This window comes from Meriones unguiculatus, chromosome 17 (assembly GCF_030254825.1).
Source record: "Meriones unguiculatus strain TT.TT164.6M chromosome 17, Bangor_MerUng_6.1, whole genome shotgun sequence".
Classification (NCBI taxonomy): Eukaryota; Metazoa; Chordata; class Mammalia; order Rodentia; family Muridae; genus Meriones; species Meriones unguiculatus.
The window spans coordinates 26179553-26199075 of NC_083364.1; the positions used below are offsets into that span (position 1 = coordinate 26179553).

The 19523-nt window shown below is 44.0% G+C and overlaps 1 protein-coding gene across 5 annotated transcripts in view; it reads left to right on the forward strand.

Annotated features, from left to right (window-relative positions):
• The window catches only part of Map3k13 (mitogen-activated protein kinase kinase kinase 13), a 147659-nt gene that overhangs the window by 24856 nt on the left and 103280 nt on the right, over window positions 1-19523 (forward strand). For 4 of the 5 annotated variants that reach the window (XM_060370131.1, XM_060370128.1, XM_060370130.1 and 1 more), the window contains one exon: window positions 1896-2679. The exons of the other annotated variant lie outside the window; for it this stretch is intronic. The gene's annotated coding sequence lies outside the window, so the exon portion shown is untranslated. The remainder of the gene's footprint in view (window positions 1-1895; window positions 2680-19523) is intronic. 5 annotated transcript variants of the gene reach the window in all.

The following is a 19523-nucleotide window of genomic DNA, read 5'->3' on the forward strand; positions in this document are numbered from 1 at the left end:
ACATTTGAAGCCTCAGCTACTGCAGAGTCTGCCTGATGTTTCTGTTTTCTTAAATATCCTTCCTGAGAGGTGTGTGCAGGCATACACAACCTGACTCAACCATGCCCATGTGCATGCATGTGCATACACATAACTGTATTCAAATTCACTTCTCTGCATGTATATTTTAAATGAGCATAGTTTGCTCATTCTCAATGAGTTACCCCAGACTGCCTTACTTTTCATTCCGTATCCCACTGATACTTGCACTCTAACTGCCTTCACCAGCGCCCTTAGGACTCGTTCTCCACTTTTGCAAATAACACTGCGGTGGATAGCCATGTACACGGTGTTTGTTTACATGGGAAAATGTGGTTTTAGTTTTTCGATTGATGAAAGGGTCTATATGTTCATCATTTGTCTCCTTGTTTTCTCAGAGTGACTCTACCAGTTTAGCTCCCATGATTTCCCCAGACTTCACCAGCACTGTCTTAGACAACATTTGAATTTTGCCAAATTAAAGTTAAAATATATATTAAGGTGATGTCATTCTTTTTTTATTTCTCCTGTGCTGAATGAAGTTGAGTGTCTGTTTTTCTTACTGTTATATTGATGTGAAGAGTCACCATGACCACAGCAACACTTATAAAGAGAGCATTTGACTGGGGCTGGCTTATAGTTTCAGAAGTTTACTTTAGTCCACTATTATCACCACAGGAAGCTTGGTGGTATGTGGCAGGCACATGCTGGAGAAGTAGCTGAGAGCTCCGTGTCCTGATCCAGAGGAATAGAGAGCTGCTAGGCCTGGCGTGGCTTTTGTAAACTACAGAGCCCACTGCCAGTGCCATTCTTCCTTCAATGAGGCCACACCTCCTAATCCTTTTCAGCAGTGCCACTTCCTGGTAACAAAGCATTCAAATCTGTGAGCCCATGGGGGCCATTCACATTCAGACCACCACACTGTCTTCACATATTTGAAACCATCCCTATTTCTTTTCTCAATTGTAGCTATACAAGAGTTCACAGGCAGGCAGCTTGTATGTATGGTGCCAGCACAGGAAAAGAAAAAAAATAAATAAAAGGAGAGTAGAGTCAGGTACCTGATGTCAGTTTATGTGATAAAAACTTGGGATTTCCTAAATTGAATATAATATATTAAAAATCAAGACACTAGACAAAAGCAAGGGTATCTTTTTTATATCTCTATATTTTTGATATCTTTTTCTTTGTCAGACCTCTTAGAATATTCTATTCAGCCTTTAGTGTTATACCTTAAAGGGAACATTTTGAAATTAAATTACCTATAATATTTTTTTCACCCTACAAAAGTTATCACAAATATATGGTTTAAATGACTACAAGTTAGGAAGCTGGAAAGATGGCCCAGTGATTAAGAGAACCTGCTGCAGTTTGCTGGCTAGCTCCTGTGCCGGTGGCTCACAACCCCATCACTGCAGTTCTAGGGCATCTGATGCCTCTGGCTTCCGTGGGCACCTGCTTGTACATGTGTATGCCTCCCCACAGATACACATAATTTAAAAATTAAATTAATATTATAGATTAGGGTCTAATGTGGCTGTCACTATACTTAAAAACAAGTCTTTTCAGGGCTTCCATCCTTCCTGGAGGTTCTGAAGGCCAGTCTGTTTCTTTGCTTCTAAGTCCTCCAGCATCGCTTAGACCGTGCAGCTTCTCTATCTTAGAGCCTGCAGGAGCTACTGGAGTCCTCATAGTGACTCTTTCTAATCCCTGCTGGGAAGGGTTCACAAATCATAACAGAGACTTTTGATTTGATTGGACCCATGTGAATAATGTCATTTCAAGATTCTTAAACTCAATCATACGTACAAAGTCCCTTGAGTAAAATTATCTTTACAGGTTCTGATAATGGGGACATGTCATTTTGCTCATTGCAGAGAATCAGTGGGATGTGAGGAAGTCAAGTTATATACAGAGCACCAGATTAAGAAAAGTTGAAGATGGTTCCAAAATGTACGTCCTGGAGGACAATAAGATAATGTTCCCAGAGTAGTTAGTGCATGGAGTTCATAAGAGATGGCTGCTACTGCACAGGCTCTCCGGTGAGAACTGGAAACACAGTCATTCAAGAGGCAAAGCCTGCAGGCAAAGGAGGCAGCATCAGATTACAAAAACAGATGGCTTGTGTGTCAGAAAAGCACTACTAAGTCTATAAGCAATCCTGAATTATTGCACTAGAAAAAAAGGTGGGTGGAAGAAACTGATAGACTCCAGGCAGAGAAGCAAGCTTCAGGCCTCTTTCTGCTGTGATTGCACAATGTATATGCCCCAAGAAGGAGGAGAAGCTTTTATTGAAATAAGAATCAAGATCCGTGAAGCACCGGGGACTGTCCTCCTCCCACCCTGGAACACATGGAAAAGAAATTTGTCAGAAACCCAAGCCCGGCCATCAGGAATAATGAGTTTCCGAGCTTTCCCTAGACTTCATTACATTCGTCTCGTTACACACATTGAACTTGACCTTTGGGACGTTGCTGATCCTCAGGAGTTAAAGGAACAAGGCATCCTACCTGGCTTTTAGGGCGGTAGCTTCCGAGGCCACTGCAAACATGTATCTGGTGTGAACTTGATCCAGAAACAGCCAGGCAGGGGACAAAGTTTAACCAGAGGGAATAGCTGGCTGCCGGTAGTTTCACGCTGCCTGCCAGGCTTCAGCATGCCGTAAGTAGCTTTTGTTTTTTCAAACTTTGATGGCATTTTTATGTAGGAAAATCGCAAGAATAATTTTCATAAGATTAAATCAAGTTCTACATGGCTTTGTGGCTTCTATACTAGAACTGCTTAGGGCGTTTCAGCATTTTACAAATAGTTTTGCTCTTTAAAATGAAAAGAGAAACTATGAAAATCTGAAGCAGGAATTCTACTCAGGCTGATCCTGATGGTATAGAATGATTCTTATGTCGAGTGTCTTATGTCTAGGTTGAGTGGAAGTGTTTACAGTTGAAAACAAATGGGAACCTAGAACCTGGATTTTATACCTAGAACCTGGAGATTGAACATGTGCAAATCATGCTTAGATTTCACTCTGTATTCCTTGCAGTTGCTTTAAGGCATGTGTTAGAAGTTATCACTCTGGGGGTGGCTGAAGTTGAGATCTTTTTAGTCAAAGAAATGAAATGAATGAGAAAATACTGCTTAGAATAAAACAAAAGGTTGAAAACCTAGATTCAGGAGAAGCAGAATGAAGTGGCTAGAAATCGCAAGTGTCCTAAGAAACTTAGTGTGACTTGAGAGAAGTAATTTAAGGTTTTGACTTCTGTAATGATTTGTCAAGTAGAAATCCCAGTCATAATATATAAAATATGCCTCATATATGAAATTAAGGTGCTTCTACTGCCCTTGTTTTGAGATTAGGATTCTGGGAACTGCACATTGTTAGATAAACACATTGACTTCTCAAGTGTTGCTACAAGGATGTTATTAAGGCTGCATTTGGTGTTGTAAGGGTTGGTATTTTCCGTTTTCCTTTCACAACAATGGATTAAAAAATAACAGATGTGTGACAATTATATGATTTTGAATATGGACATAAAGTCTGATATAGTGAATATATGAGCTAAAGGCTAGCTCTTAGCAGGTAATCCTGCCAGCCATTGATGAATGTTGAGATTGTTTATGTAGAAGTTCAGTGGGTTTTCCCTGTCTTCATCTCAGACCTTCGGGATGGATTCTTTCCAAGCCTGCCTCTTACTGCTGTGGGCTGGGTGGGAACCAGACTGTGGGACTGGTGGGATGAGAGCTCAGGACACATTGTTCTAAGGCCCCCAGGACTGTAATGAAGCAACAACTCTGTTCGCCCTTTACACTGTCGAAGCTCAGTAATTCTAGATCCCTGGCCTGTTAACTTCCTTGAGGCAATAAAGTTTCTTGGGTGAAGTTATTTGGTTAGTTGTTGGTTCATGAAGCAAGACTAGGGAGGGAGTAGAAGTCTTTGGAAAGAAGCCAGAATGAGAGGTGACTCAGTCACCAGGGAAGCAGCTGTTTGCCGACTGCGTTAGAAATGTTTCAGTCCTTTAGCCACCTGGAAGGCCGAAGCCACCAGAACCCTTTGGTAATTTTAAAAAGCCAAGCTCCTTTGAAAATTTTCAAATGCTCCAATGAGTCGCCTCACAACCACGCCATGGCCGCACTCTACAAGCACAGCTGCTACAAGCCTGCTGTGCGCAGTCTGGCTCCCTGGCGTGCTGCGCCAGTCCCACCACCCCATCCTCAGTTTGCCCCGCTACAGACATGTTTTTGCTGTTTCTTGGACACACATCAAGCTTGAGCCTTAGGGCCTTTGCTGTCTGGAGAGCATTCTTCCCAGGCCTTCTCTCTTTCTCTCCCCCCACCTCCTCAGAGCAGCCTCTTCCTAACAGCATCCTGGAGTACCCGCAGGGGCTGCCTGACTCCTACCCCTACACCAGTCCTTTCCCTTTGCTTTGATTTGCTGTTTGTTTCTTTTCAATGTCCAGTGGGACATTATTTTATAAATACAAAGAAGTGTGCATATGTGTGTCTATATGTACATATGTGTATATTTGGTCTTTGTCTGTAGGATGTGAATTTTAGGAGAACTTTATCTCGTTCAGTGCTGAATCACCAGTGCCCAGAGCAGTGCTGCTTGTCAGAATAGACACCTGGGAAATAGTCATATGAATGTCACCTGGTATCATTAAAATTTATTCTAAACATTCATTTTTAATAACAGTAGAGTCACATGATTCTAAGACCAGCACATTAAAAGGTACATGCTGAAAAGTCTTCTCGCCCCAGCCGGTTCTTGTCTGTGGTGCTCGGATTCTCGTTAGAGCCCCTAAGCCTTTGCTGTTGTTTTCCCGTGTATTCCATGAATTCTTCTGGACACGCAAGGAAATGTGAAAGTACATATAGACTCTTATTTGCTTCCTTTCTCCACAAAACACGTGCATTCTTTTCTGAACTTTTAATCCATGTTGAATTTGTCTTGCTAATAATACTTAGGGAACATTTCCATTTTAAAACAGTGTTTATTACAGTGTATGTTTTGACCCTCATGGAGGTGGGTATTTGGTTGTTTCTAGTGTCTTCCTGTCACAAACAGCAGTGAAGTTCTTGTGTTTCGATGCATTGTCAAAAGATGCCGTAGGCTGCCGGACTGGCCTCCAGGAAGACGGTACAGTTTGTGGCCTCCTAGCAATATATAAAGACATTGGTTCCCATATCCCTGCCAAGTGTATTATCAGACTTTTGGAGTTTTGCCAATCTGCTAGATTAAAACAAAAAACAAACAAAAAAAAAACCAAAAAAAAAAAAACCTCAGAATACTTTCTTGTTGTTTTAGAGTTTATAATAGGATTTTTGTAAAGTTTTAAAAGCTTTTTAGTTGCTAATAAACAGATCATGAAATTTACCAACTTAATAACCATTTTAAGTGTACAGACTAGCAATAGTGTGTCCACATTGTGTAATAGATCTCCAAAACTTTCTTTTCTTTTTTAAGATTCACTAATTTTTAAAAAGTATGTGTGTACATATGTTTGTGTATGTGTTTGTGTGCATGTGTATACATACTCATGCATGTGTCACAATACATGTGCAGATTAGAGGACAATTTGCAGGAGTCAGTTCTTTCTTCTACTATGTGCATCTGAAACTCAAACTCAGGTTGTCAGGCTTGCTGAGAAGTGCCCCCTCCTGCTCTGTGCTGAGCCAGAGAAGAAACAGCAGAGGAGAACACTCAGCCTCCAGCATTCCACACACAAAAATAAACAGATGTGGTTCACACATCTAAACAGAGCCACAAAGCTGTGGAAAGAGGATGCAGGAAAATGTCTTGAGGTAAAGGTTTCTTGAGCAGGACAAGAAAAGCTAAAAGAAAGGAGCTTATGTGTTTATGGCAGGACTTCGAGGCCTTTAAGATGTTAATGTTTCTAATAAATGGGTTGCATAGAATTTTCTAGTGACCACAAAATCATTTTCTTCCATCTGGAGCCTTTGTTTGACGACTCTGCTCTGCCCTGTCACTGTCACTGTCCATCAATTTCCAGATTGTTAACCCTTTGCTTCCTCCTGACTGCGAGCTTCTGAGTTGTAGCTCCTAGCTGCTTACAAGCCTTCAGATGAGCAGTTGTGTACATTCTTGGTTTCTGTGGCACCTGGTCTCTGACTCACGTCTGATCTAATCACTCTGTTCTTCCTGCTCTTGCTAACCCTGGATTGAAGTCTACTGGAAGACAGACTGTTGTTTTTGTTATTGTTTTTAATCTTGTTCTTTATATATAAGAATTAGGCAGAGGACTAGAAAAGGAAAACAAAACCAGAGACAAATTTACCTTAACCTCATTTGGCCCATAGCTCATCTACTTCAGGGAATGAGATCTTAGAAATAAGAACAGTATGTAAGTCAGAAGGAACACAGAAAGTTGCCTAAAGGCATGGCATAATGGCTCTAGGCATATTTGTTATTCTTTGTTTTTCTTTTCCTTTTATATTGACTTTAATCTGGCAGTTTCATAATGCAGATATTGTATTCTGATTACACTCACTGTCTTATCCCCCCCCCATCAACTCCATTCCTATAAGTCCCTGTCTCACCTTCATGTCTTTTTGTTTTGTGAGCCATTGAGTTTAACCAGGATCTTCTGCTTGAGCATGTGAAGTGTGGTGCTGTCCATTGTCGTATGCTAGGGTTGCATGTGGGTACAACTGAAGCCAGTGACTCCCCTTTCCCCAGCATCCATCACTTCTCAGCAGTTTCCCAGGGTGGGTTAGGGATATGTGAGCCCTCCCTGGCCCATGGACTGACTACCTAGAGACCCACTCTTGTACCCCATGTAGGCACCACAGTACTGTGAGTTCAGGAGCACAGTGGCCCTGTCATGCCCAGAAGACAGCATTTCACAGCCCTCCTCCCTGTCATTTGTCTCTTATGTTTCTTCCTCCCCTCTCCCTCACCTGGGATGCTCCCAGGTCACCTTGGAAGTCAGGGTGGCTCAGGCTGGCCATGTGTCAGTCTGTGTGCCTCATCTTCCCCAGGGCTGCATTACAGTTAGGAGTCCCCTGCCCAGATATCTGGGTTGTATTTTTGAAATTGTATTTTGAGAATTTTGTATTTTCAAATAACCTAAAATCACCAGGCTAAGGTTACAGCACATGTTTGTAATCCTAGCACTGAGGAAGGGTGGGAGTATCGGGCTAGACCAGGCTATATAACAAGACCCTGTTTCAAAAAACCAATAAGATTGAGCCGCTGCAATAGGGAATGGCTCTTCCTGCATTTGGAAAACTAACAGCCAGCTATGGACGTGTCAGGTGGCTAAAGCTTACTGGAGGGCATACCTGCCCTCCCCTTGCTACAAAAGTGTCTGTATATGCACGCATATGCACACGCTCAGATTACTTATGTATTTGTGCATGTACACACTTACACGTCAAACTCCATCCGAGGCACTTTCTCATGTACTGTCTCACTTCTGGAAAGTGAGATAACAATATCTCCCTCTGGCTTCCTCATAAAACAATCCTTGTGACTGTCTCCCGGTAATATACTACCTCAACCATACTGTTTAAAGATTAAATCTTAAGTGCTTTGTTGTGAGAGTGGTTTCCATAGCAAAGTGGTGTGATCAGCCTGGTAAAATTAATTTCAAAACACACCGGCAACACAGACTTAGCAGAAGCCGTTTACACAAGATATTCTGTGGACATCAAAGACAATTATGGAACACCTGGGCAGCACAGGCCAACCATTTTCCTACTTCTCAGTGCAAAGAAGGCAGAATAAACACACCATTTGCAGTAGGCCAGAAAAGCACTCAGACAAACGGGCAGAAGCAGGATAGCCACTCAACTGACACTTGAGAACTTGAAAACCAATTTGGGGCTGGCATTAAGAGCAGATGCTGGGGTGACAAGCGCACAGCACAGGGATTGGGGTGACTGGGCACTAGACAGAAAGGTTTCTCACAACCCAATACTTAGGAACCCTCCCCCTCCAAGCAGCTCTAGCCTTTTGTTTTATTTTGTTTTGTTTTGAACAGGGTCTCTATCTATATAGTCCTGGCTGTATTGGAATTCAGACCAAGCTGGCCCCGAACTCATAGAGCCTACCTCTGCCTCCCAAGTGCTGGGATCAAAGGTATGTGCCACCACACCCAACTCTGAGCCTTTCTTACAATCAGCATAGAAGGTGTAGAACAGTTGAATCCTACTCCAGGCTGTCTCCCCATTGTCCTCCCAGCTTTCAGAATTTAATGATATGGTGGGAACAGTGGGAGCCCAGTGGATGACAAATAGCTGGGAAATTTTTCTCACTCAGGTTCCCTAAAATAGCAAGGGATCACACTAGGTAACACACTCATCAAGGGAGACCATAGGAAGTCACCTGGTTGCTGAGGGTGTGTGCCTTGATGATGATATGTATTCTTAGCATGTGCAAAGTCCCCAGGCTTAGTCCCCAGGGCCAAAACCAAACCCATCCAAGCAAGCCAAGTGCTAACTGAGGTTTGGAGAGGGAGCTCAGTGTGTGGTCCAGAGCTTAGATCCAGCACCCAGTATAACAAGTCAGATGTCCCTGCAGTGCTTGTACACCCATCTCCAAGGAGGGCAGAGACAGGTGTATCACCTGGGCTTGCTAGCTTCCAGCCTAGCCCAGGGAGAGCTCCAGAACTGGGAGAGACCCTGCCTCAAAGGAATAAGTGATAGAAGAGGACATCTATAGCCTTTTCTGGCTTCTAGGCATGTGCACATACACCCACAGAGACACATAACATGCAAAAATAGGTTACTAACTGAGACACTGGGGAAGGGCTACTCCACAACCTGTTCTCCAGAAAGTGATTAGCTAGTAAGGACTGTACACGTGGGAAGCAAGAGCTTACATGTAGGCTGCTTTAGGAAACTGCAGAGAGAATAGGCCAAAATGTTTCCTTCTGGGAATGGCTGAAGAACCAAGATTTCAAACAATGTACTTAAGAAACAGAAACAGGAGTGGGGGCTCGTGGGAGGCAGCTCAGCAGGTAAGAGAGCTCCTCCAGAGGACCAAGATTTGGTTCACAGGCTCACACCTCGTCTAATTCTAGCTCCAGAGGATCTGATGCTCTCTGGGCATACACACACGGCACACACACACACACACACACACACACACACACACACACGCAGTTCAAAGTTGTAACAATGGGGTAATGCTCCTGGTGTTAACATGGAGTCAACAGAGTGCTTGTCTTCCAACATGAGGACCCGAGTCCGAGTTCCAGAACCCATATAGAGGTGTTAGGGGTATGGTGGCACACCATGCAACCACAGGAGATCCACACAGAGGTGGGAGGATCCCCGTGGCTCATTGGCCATCCAGTCTAGTGTAATTGGTGAGCTGCGGGCCAACGAGAGAGCCTGTCATAAAGAAGGCAGATGACACCTAGGTTGCTCTTACAGGTGCGTGTGCACCAGAACACACGTGTGTGCACACATAACATGCACCTCCCCCCCCACACATGCACACACATAACATGCACCCCCCCACATGTTCATAAAAGCTACTAGAACTGTGCACCGTAACATTTCACTGAGTACTAATTTCTAAAAAAGAAAAAATTCTGACCTGTTTAATCAAAAGCCCTCTAATAGGGCTGAAAGTATAGTAAGTAAAATATGCATCACAAGCACAAAGTATGCGGAAATGAAATGATGCGTGAGACACATGGTAATACATTAAAAACTGATTTTCAAAATGTGCTCTCCAGACCACAAGCACGGGCATTAACTGAGACCTTGTTTAACACGAAGTTCTCGGGCTCTTCCACATAAAACCTGAGCTAGCACATAGGAATATGGCACAGTAACAATCTGGGGTTTTGATCTATGCCTACATTCGTAAAGCTCAGCTTTAGAGCAGAGGCAGAAGAGCAAATAAGCAATGCAGGGGCCTTTGTGGCCCACGTCGTCTGCACGGCAGCCACTTAGCTGCCATGATAGAACAAGATCAGTGTCTGACCAAGTGTGACTGAACAGAAAAAGGGAGGGAAGACAATGACACCGAAATGAGAACAAAATATTAAAAATTCAGGCAAATGGATGGAACTAGAAAAGACCATCCTGAGTGAGGTAACACAGACCCAGAAAGACACACATGGTATGTGCTTGCTTACAAGTGGATTTTAGTCATATAATGCAGGATATGCATACTACAATATACAGGTCCCACAAAGATAAGTAACAAGAAGGACCCTGGGGAGGACACGAAAATCTCAGTCAGAAGGGGAACTAGGGTAGACAGAGGTAATGGTGGAAGAGTGGGAACAAGGACCATCAGAGCCAATCAACCAGGACCCAGAGGCGCCTACGGAGTTCAGTGCACCAACCAAGGACAATGCATGGTCTGGACTTAGGTCCTCTACTTATAAATATGCGATGGGCATTGCAGGCTTCATGTGGGCCCAATAGTTAGGGGAGTGGGGATATCTGACATGAACTATGTAACCTGCTTTTTGATCACTTCTGCCTGATGCGACTGCCCTACCAGGCTACAAGGGAGAAAGACGAACTCAATTCTCATAAGTAGATGAGCTGGGGTGTCTGGATAGGGGGCTCCCTTATTCTGAGGAAATAGGGGGAGGGAAATGAAGGAGGGAGGGTGGGGCTGGGAGGAGAGGAGGGAGAGACCTACGACCAAGATGTAAGTTGAATTAATTAATTAAAAAGGAATGAAATATTTAAAGTATACATTGGTGCTAGAGAGATGCTCAGTGGTTAAGAAAGAACACTGTCCGCTTTTGCACAGGACCCAGATTTATTTCCAGGCTCCCAGGTGATGGTTCATAACTATCTGTACCTCCAGTTCTAGGGCACAATCTGATGCCCTCTGCTATTATTGCACAGACATACATGGAAGACAATCATAAAATTTAAAAATAAAATATACATTGTGTGATCATATGAAAGTACCATAATTTAACCCATTATTTTATATAATTAAGATATCCTACTAGAAAAAAAAAAAACACAGATTGCCCTTGCTTTGCCAAGTGCTATAGAACCAAATAAACAGTCAGGTGGCTGAACCCTTACACAGCACTGTTAAGAGTCAGTGGTGATGCAGGTGTGATGGTATGTACCTGTAATCCCAGCCCACAGGAGACAGAACAGGGAGATCATGAGCTTGGCTCAAGGCCAGTCTGGGTTACATTGTGAGCCCTTATCTCAAAAACAATAATGATAATTTGGTGAAAACTATGTTGTTGTTTTTTTTATGACCCTTAAGGTAAAAGGATCTAAGCATGTTAGTGAGGGCTAGGGAGGCACTTTTTTTGCGTGTTAGAAAGCTGCACCAGGGGGTTTTAGAGACGTCTGGGTTGTACTGTATCACTTGCCTCTGGTGGTAGTTACGGGGATCAGCACTCATTTTGTTGAATGTAAGAGAGCTGGCTAAGCATGTAAATTACATGTTTATTGAAGATTTTTTTAAGTACAGAATAAAAGTTTAGAATAAAATCACAGTTTACCTTCATCGATAGCTTATTATTGTATTTAATCAATTATGGGACAATTTTCCCAATTCGGGAAGGGGGCAAACAGGGAGAAGCAACAGCAGCGTCAAATAGGGTGGTGGGTTGGAAAAAGGAGCAGGGTCCAGGGGAGTGACAGGATGAGTGAGGAATATGTTTCACATATTTCAGGGTTCACATGTGTGTCCTGCCCTCTTACGAGAATATTAAGCATTGAGTTTAGGACCCAGTATATGCTGTTCTGTTTGCTGAGCTAACGCTGTCTTCAAATGCTGTTTCCAAATAAGGTTGCTCTGTTAGAGAACTTTCTTTCACTGCAACAAAGTACCTGAGAGAACCAGTAAGGGAAAAGGCCTGCTTTGGGCCCTGCTCTCAGAGGTTACCATCCATGCTCAGGATAGTGCCACGGTGTACCGTGGCAAGGGCATGTAGCGAGGAGCCAGTTCATCTCACAGCACCCCGAAGCTGAAGTGAGCAAGAGGAAATGGCGATGGAGTTTCAGTGTTGCCTTTGATGGCATCTGAATTGTAGTCGTGTGGTGCATTAATCTTTTTAATTAACCCTTTTGATAGAAATAGAAACTCATAGCAACCATCCTGCCTGGTGACTCAGATCAACCTGGGGTCTAAACATGAACTCGATAGTAATGGCAGACAAGGCAAAGCACGCTGGAAGCCAGAGTCTGTGTGTGTCTCCGATATTTTCTTCAGAATTCTCCCTCTGCAGTGCAGTGCACAGTGTGACAGGAAATACTGATTTTAGGGTTCCCGCCCAGGCGACGTGTGTCATCAGGCAGGATATTTGTTAGTTATTTCTGATACTTGTATTAAAAGGAACAATGCACCATGCTATTAAGTGTTTATTAAGTATTCCTCAAGGGATTTAGACGCTTTCCATAGGTGTGAACCAAGTTGCCTGTAGTTGGGATGTTACAAAATTCTGTATAACACTATAATCACAACTTACTGGCTTAAAAATACACATTTATTACCTGACTCATGGCGTGCGCCTAGCTATGCCCTCTGCTTAGGTAAAGACAGTTGCCAGGGTGGAGTTCCTTCTCTCCTGGAGGTCTAACTTGTGGTAGGTAACACATTCAGTTCCTGTGACTATGGGTCGTGGTTACCAAACTGAGAACTTCTGTCCCCCCCCCTCCTTCTTTGTTTCCTGCCAGGTGAGGAAGTCTGTCCTCAGCTTGTAGAGGTCAACCCACATTTCCCTGCCCTGAGGGACCCCCCAGCATGGCCACATGCTTCTGCATGGCTGTTGGGAAAGGGAGGGAAGTGGCAGACAAGTGCCCTGGTTTTATATGACAGTCACATAATTGTGTGTATGTAGTCATGTTTACCCCAGCACCTTCACTTCCCATGTCCATAGGAGCAAGTCCTGCTCGTATTTAAGGATGGAGGATCACAGGGGGAGGTATGGGCCACAGAGACCTAGCGCTCGTGGAAATCTACTCATGTGACATTGGTGCCTGCCCAAGGTGGCTTCCTTACCCAAAACATCTTAGCAATGTCCTTTTGTTTTATTTTATTTTCTCTAATTTGCTGTGATTGGATGACTGTCACTGGGGTGCTTTTCAATGACTAGAACTGGGACAATTAAAGTCAGAAGGGTAAAATGTATCCATTCACTGTCAGTGCTGAAATGTGCTGAGTCTAGAAACAGCTAGGCATGCACACAGTTAGACTGACCTCAGCAAAAGCTGTGAGTGAGAAGCCAAAGGCACCGCTGCTAGCAGCCCATTTCTACAAGGTCAGAGATACTGGATGGGACGCTCTGTTGTTGGCCTGAGGAGATGTGCTGGGTCCCAAGTTTACTCTATACGGGTGTTTACTCTGCACGGGAACTTACTCCCTTAGTAAATCACTATTAAGCACTCCCCATATGCTTTCTGTGGGATTTGAGTCTGCTCAGTGTCCAAGAGTGCCACCATTATTTATGCCCCTGCTGCAGCTGTTGACAGGCAGGTGCCATGCCTACTCTCTGCCAGCTGGTACATGAGTGGGAAAGGACCAGAGAGTGAGGTGAGGCAGACATGCTCTTGTGTAACATATGACAGTGGGTACCATTGGCCCATCCCCTTTATGGCCCTCCAGCTGAGAACATGGTTAGCCATTCAGTAATTACTTCCTCCAGTCTCTCCCTTCAGGAGTTCAGCGGCATCCCAGGCTGTGCAGCTGATTTGAAGGGAGCCTAGGGAACGTGAGATGTAATCTCAAAACAGCAACACCGTTCCTTTAAGCTCCCTAAAAGGTATTTTCACATTAGGGCTACAGCTCTTGGCACTATGTGAACACCTGTTTACTGAGACTTCCAAAGGTGGGGTGTTGCTCTATTAACAAAATAAAATGATCTCAGCCACTTTGTAAGCAGACAGTGATATCTTGCTTTGTTTCCACTTCTTTGATTAATGCTGGAATTGAACAGTTCTCGTGTGAGAAATGTTCTTCTGTCTTTCCATCTGTGGCTGAACTGGCAGGTCAGCCTTTTTCTCCCCATCTCATCCTACAGTTGTCCAAGTGAAGGATTCTTTTTATTTTTTTTTTGATTAACAGTTTTTTACACAACAATATTTTAATCATGTTTCCTCCTCCCACAGCTTTTCCTAGATCCTTCCCACCTTCCTACCATCTCAAAATTATCTCCTTATCTTAATGATTCTTGAACTCACAGTTGTGTAAATTGTTTCTTTTTTTTTTTTTTTTTTTTCAATGCAGTTTATTCAGGAACATTGAACAATCCTCGGACCCCGGGGAAAGCCAGCCCACAGCTTAAATAGCCTCTGGGTAGCCAATACCAGCGTGCCATGGGGGCAATGCAGATAGGTCCACATACATGGAAGCAAGCCAGATCCTCGGCCTTAGCCAAATGTGGAGTTGTTCGTGACAGAGAGCACTCACCATCGGGAAGGTGGAAGGCAGAAACCAGCTCCATCTTTAAGGCATAGCATTCCGCAGCTCTCTACAGTTCCCCCTTTTTGTTTTAGACGCATCAGGCAAGAGTAGAGGTCTGATCTCTGATATTAGAAATAAATTGGGACTTTGTACAGATGTTCATTTAGGTGTCATCCACCCAAAGAGCATCAGACCGTCCGATACCTTTTTCTCAGAGGCGGGACCTGGGGCATCAACCCGCATGCAATCAGACATGCTCTTCTCTGGGTCCAAAGCGGCTGACCCTGAGTGCAGTGCTTAGCCTCGCATCCTGAGCGTATCATTTTAGCTTTTTATGGTATCCAACCATGCTTGGGGAGAATGTCCTGCTTCAATGGCTGTAAAGGCCTGAATGATCATGGCTGCATCACACTGTTGTGAGACTCTAATCTTGCATATATACCACAGGCAAACCAAGGAGACCAACACCAGAAGGCCTGCTAACCCTCCCATGCCCGCCCATTCCTTCAGATGATTCATGGCTGCAGCAATCCATGTTGATAATCCTGTGGCTAGTCCTGCGTCCACTCTGGTAGAATTTACTGTGACAATGGCCACTCTCAGCTGCTCCATCGTAGTATCGAATTCTCCAGTCCAATTACCTAAAATATAGCTCGACAATTGTTTAGACAGATTTGCAGCACAGGAAAAATTCTCATGTTGTATGCTAGTGACACAAAGTCCAGCATACTTTCATTGACAGCCAGGTTGAGCGATTTGCCATAGGGTATCAATTTGCTCCTGCAAGAGGTCAATCCTCTGATTGAACACCATCAAGCTTCCTTTTAGTTGAGCATTAATTCCTTTATGTACAACTAAGGCATGAGCTACATTGGCTAAATGATTATTCAGGGTCTGAGCAGTCTGCCCAGTATGACTCATGGCTAATGCCCTGGTGGTAGCTCCAACAGCCGTCAATGAGATGGTAGTAACAATGGTGGCTGTAGTTCCAAGATCCCTTTTCTGTCTGAAGAGAGTCATAGCGTGAGGGGCATCAATGGGCATAGGCACCCAGTGAGGCATGCGAGTAACCAGGGCATACCTAACTTTACTAGCATTCCAGCATTGGGCAAGAAAGCAAATTGTTTCTTTTTATATTTTGTCAATTTTGTAAATTCCTCCAAATTATAGTCCCCACCCACCCATCCACTGTAACATGTGTACCCACACTCCTTTGCAAGTCATGCAGAACTTTAATTTCCTCAGCTTCTCTGAAAATATTCCCGTGCTGTTTCATGCAAATTCTCTCTGGACTTAGTTGTTCAGCCACTTTTGACCTGGTACTGATTGTGAGATACAGCTCTGGCAGGAGAGGGAAGCAGGCATCTCTTCCTTCAGCTTCAGGCCATCAAAATCAGTCCAGTTCAAGGTTCAGCCCGTCATGCTGGGAAAGTCACAGCTACTGGAGCTGAAGCCACTGGCCACTAGGTAGGGGTCAATGGTCAGGAGAGGGACTGAATGCATGCCCTGAAGTCTTTTCACTTTGTTTCCCCTTTGCTTTGAATGATTTTCCTCCAGTGCAGAAGAGTGGATCCATGTTTCTGCGTGGTGGTAAAGCAGAGATCGTGCATGTGTGTGGTGTAAAGCCATTTAATGCTATTCTGTGTAGCTTACTTTATTTTTTCATAATGCCTTATTAATAATCATTCAGGATTCTGGGATAATTTAATTAGATGTTAACTCATTTCTCTGACAGAATGAGTCTCAAGTAATATTAGTACATTGCACTTTCCCTTCAAGACTGTTTTTCAGATTTGCAGTAGGTGGCAGCAATGGATTAGCTTACTGGGTTCAGAAAGCATGTGCAGGGGATGGTCCATGCCTTGCCTGTAGGAGCCTGTAGTGGTGCTGTCCCAGAAGCACAAACTCAGCACTTCCATGACTGCTTCACAGCGCAGCTATGCCGTGAGCACTCCTCTGAGGAAAACACACTCAAGCTTTCCTTACGTCACAACTTTTCTTACAGTGTGTGAATGTGTGTATGTCAGTGTGGATGTATACATGTCTGTCTACATGTGTGTGCGTGTGTGTGGGTGTATGTGTACATGTGTGTGCATGTAAGTGAGTATGTACATGTGTGGTTGTGTGTACGTGTGTGTGGGCACATTGTGCCTGTGTGTGTATACATGGGGGGGCTATACATGCTTGTACATGCATGTGGAGGCCAGGGGAGAGCTTTGAGTGACTTCCTTTATTACTAACTTATTCCTCTGGGACAGAGCCTCTCACTGAGCCTGGGACTGGCGACCCCCAAGCCCTTCCACCCTTCTCCTGTCTCCACCCACCACAGTGCCAAGGTTAAAAGCACCCACACCCCCATACCTGGCTGTTGTGTTGGCCCTGGAATCCAAACTCAACCCCTCACCCTTGAGCAGAAGGGCCCTTTACTTACTGAGCCATCTCTCCAGTTCCTTCACAACATGTGATAATTGTACTCCATTTTTGTGCACATTTATAATGAAAGCCACATTAAGACACCAGTCTGTTTTCTAGAGGGTACACATCTCAAAGATACACATTTAGTACAGAGCCCGAGTAATTTAATAGACTAAACATATGCTAAAGATGTAATCATTTTTAGGTCAGTGCTTCTGTCATGAGTTGCTTTCAGCAGGGCCATGTTGACTTAAACTTCAGGTCTGGTATTTTCTCAGACTGCTTATCAGAGTTGTGTCTAGGTTGGCGTATTCCCCATGAAGTTAGATAGGCCTTGGCTGAAGTCCATTCAGGAAAGAAGCAAGCCAGAGCCACCCCACAGTGGGCCTGGGACACAGGTGCATAGCAAGGAGTGGTGCTGTAAGGTGGGACTAAGTGGCCGGAGGTCCAGTTGGAATCTCATGTCCATTCTGCTGTTGGAGAAGCCAGGAACAGCCAGAGACCATGACAAAGTGTGTGAGCAACGGCTTCCAGGTCTTCCATGTAGAACTGCCTGGGAATGAGAAAATGAGTGCATTGATGCTCAGCAAAGCAAAGGTGGGTGGGGTGCTGTTCCTACCCCCAAATTCAGTGTTTGGGGGTAAGATGCTCGTGAGCCTTTAAATGTCATCCTGTCCCAACTTCTGTATGTAAAGATGGAATAAGAAATTAACTTTTCAGATCTAGACACTACGCCTTTTCCAGGCAGCTCGGTACTAGTTGATTAACAGACCTCAGCTTGCTGCCAGCAGACTAGTAAGGTTTTACTGCACGAAGAAACTAAATAAACGGCTTCCTACTGGCACCCCATCCTCCTTCTCGTCCTCATGTCTTCCTAAAATGGCTCTTTTCTTCATATACTCTGTAGTGGGCTGTGCCACACAGTGAAGTGTGAGGTAGCTCCTCCTCCCGAGCAATGGCATGGCCAGACTGAGACAGTGATGGTCAGGGTTGGCCAAGCAGCACAGGAGAGGGCCTGGGATGGGGGGGCTTTGGAGATTTTTTTTAAAAGAAAATGTCAAGAGTTTTCGGATTGAGGAAAATGAATACATTCTTACGAAAATTGAAAATGAAGTCCTAGGATCTAGCATATGTCCCCAGGCCCAGCACCACTTTCCTCACAGTAGTTTCTATGTCTCCAAAGCCCCAGGCTCCCAGCAGATGAGCTGCAGCCTTCAGCTTCCATCAGCACAGGCCTGCCAGACTCTGCCTGTGCTTGCTTCATGGGCTTCTTCGTTTCACTGCTGTTCTCACACCTTTGTGCAGTGGCATCACAGCAGTATGCTAGTATTTTCTCTTCTGTTAGTTTGTGGATTTTGAGACAAAACATGATTGAAAATTTTCTCGCACCTCTGTTTTAGAGTTTCCTCCGGATCCTTGATTCCCTGAGACATTAATTCTTAGTGTCTAGAACAGTCATTGCTTACTTACCTAACCGAGGAAATAACCATACACTACCCGGTGGCAGCATACACGGTGGGAACACCAATTAAGCTGCAACGACAGATTCTCAACGAATTCAGCGGCTCAGTGAAAGAAGCATGCTAAATCACTCTTAGGTAGCTGTTCTGGGCAAAAAAAGCTACAGCTTTCTTTGGTCATGGATATTATGAACATCTGTATGGCAGAAGCTTGGTCAGTGTGCACGGGGTGGGCAGGCCCCAGGAGATGCATCAGGCATCACTCTTCTGCCTGTCTCACTGGTAAGGCTTACTCATGTGATCACATCTCTAGTTCAAAGAGGAGCGTTTAGCCCAGTAGCTGTGCATACATACAAAGGTTCCAATGTGATATCAGGAGTGATAGATGGACTCTAATGCAACGGTTCTCAACCTGTGGGTTGGTACCCCTTGGGGGTTAGAAACCATTTCACAAGAGTTATTTATCAGATATCCTGCATATCTGATATTCACATTATGATTCATAACAGTAGCAAAAATAGTTATGAAGTAGCAACGTATTAATTATCTGGTTGGGGTCACCATAACTTGAGGAACTGTATTAAAAGGTCACAGCATTAGGAAGGTTGAGAGCCACACTCTAATGGAAGAAAGAAGACTAGATGTTGGAGGCCAATATCTCCCACCGTTTCCAGTATGGTTGCCAATTAGTGCAACAGTTTAAATTTCTTCTTTACAATGTTTTGATGCAGTGAAATAGTTTGAAACCAGGAGCTACAACTCATCTCTGTAGATACCCAACAGCATATGTTAAGACATCTTGAACATAGATGTAATGCCATAGAAACATGCTTGCATGGTTTCAGGGTGTCTATACACTGAGTCTTCTCCCAAAACCTTTGGCTCTGTTCTCTCCACCTCTTACTTAAGTTCCCTGCAAAGCTTTACTACTCAGCCATGATGAGACTAGATCAGAACCTATGAAGTTGTTCTGATCTAGTTGGGCGGATGTAATTTTGACCACCAACAGTTTCTGTCTGTTTCTATTAAAGACAGGACTACTCTAGTTCTGCAGCATGATTATATGGGACAGAAAATCCAGAGCTTTCCCCGTATAGCTTTGCTACTTGGTTGTAAGTGCATTGTCTGAACAGAGCATGCAATTAGATTAAGGAGTGAATATTAAACTTAATATTCCTTGAGAGATTTTTGTGTGCCGTCTTCCTTGCTCTCATAGTATTGTCAACTGTAAGGGAAGGACAACGGTACTGATGTGGCTCTACACA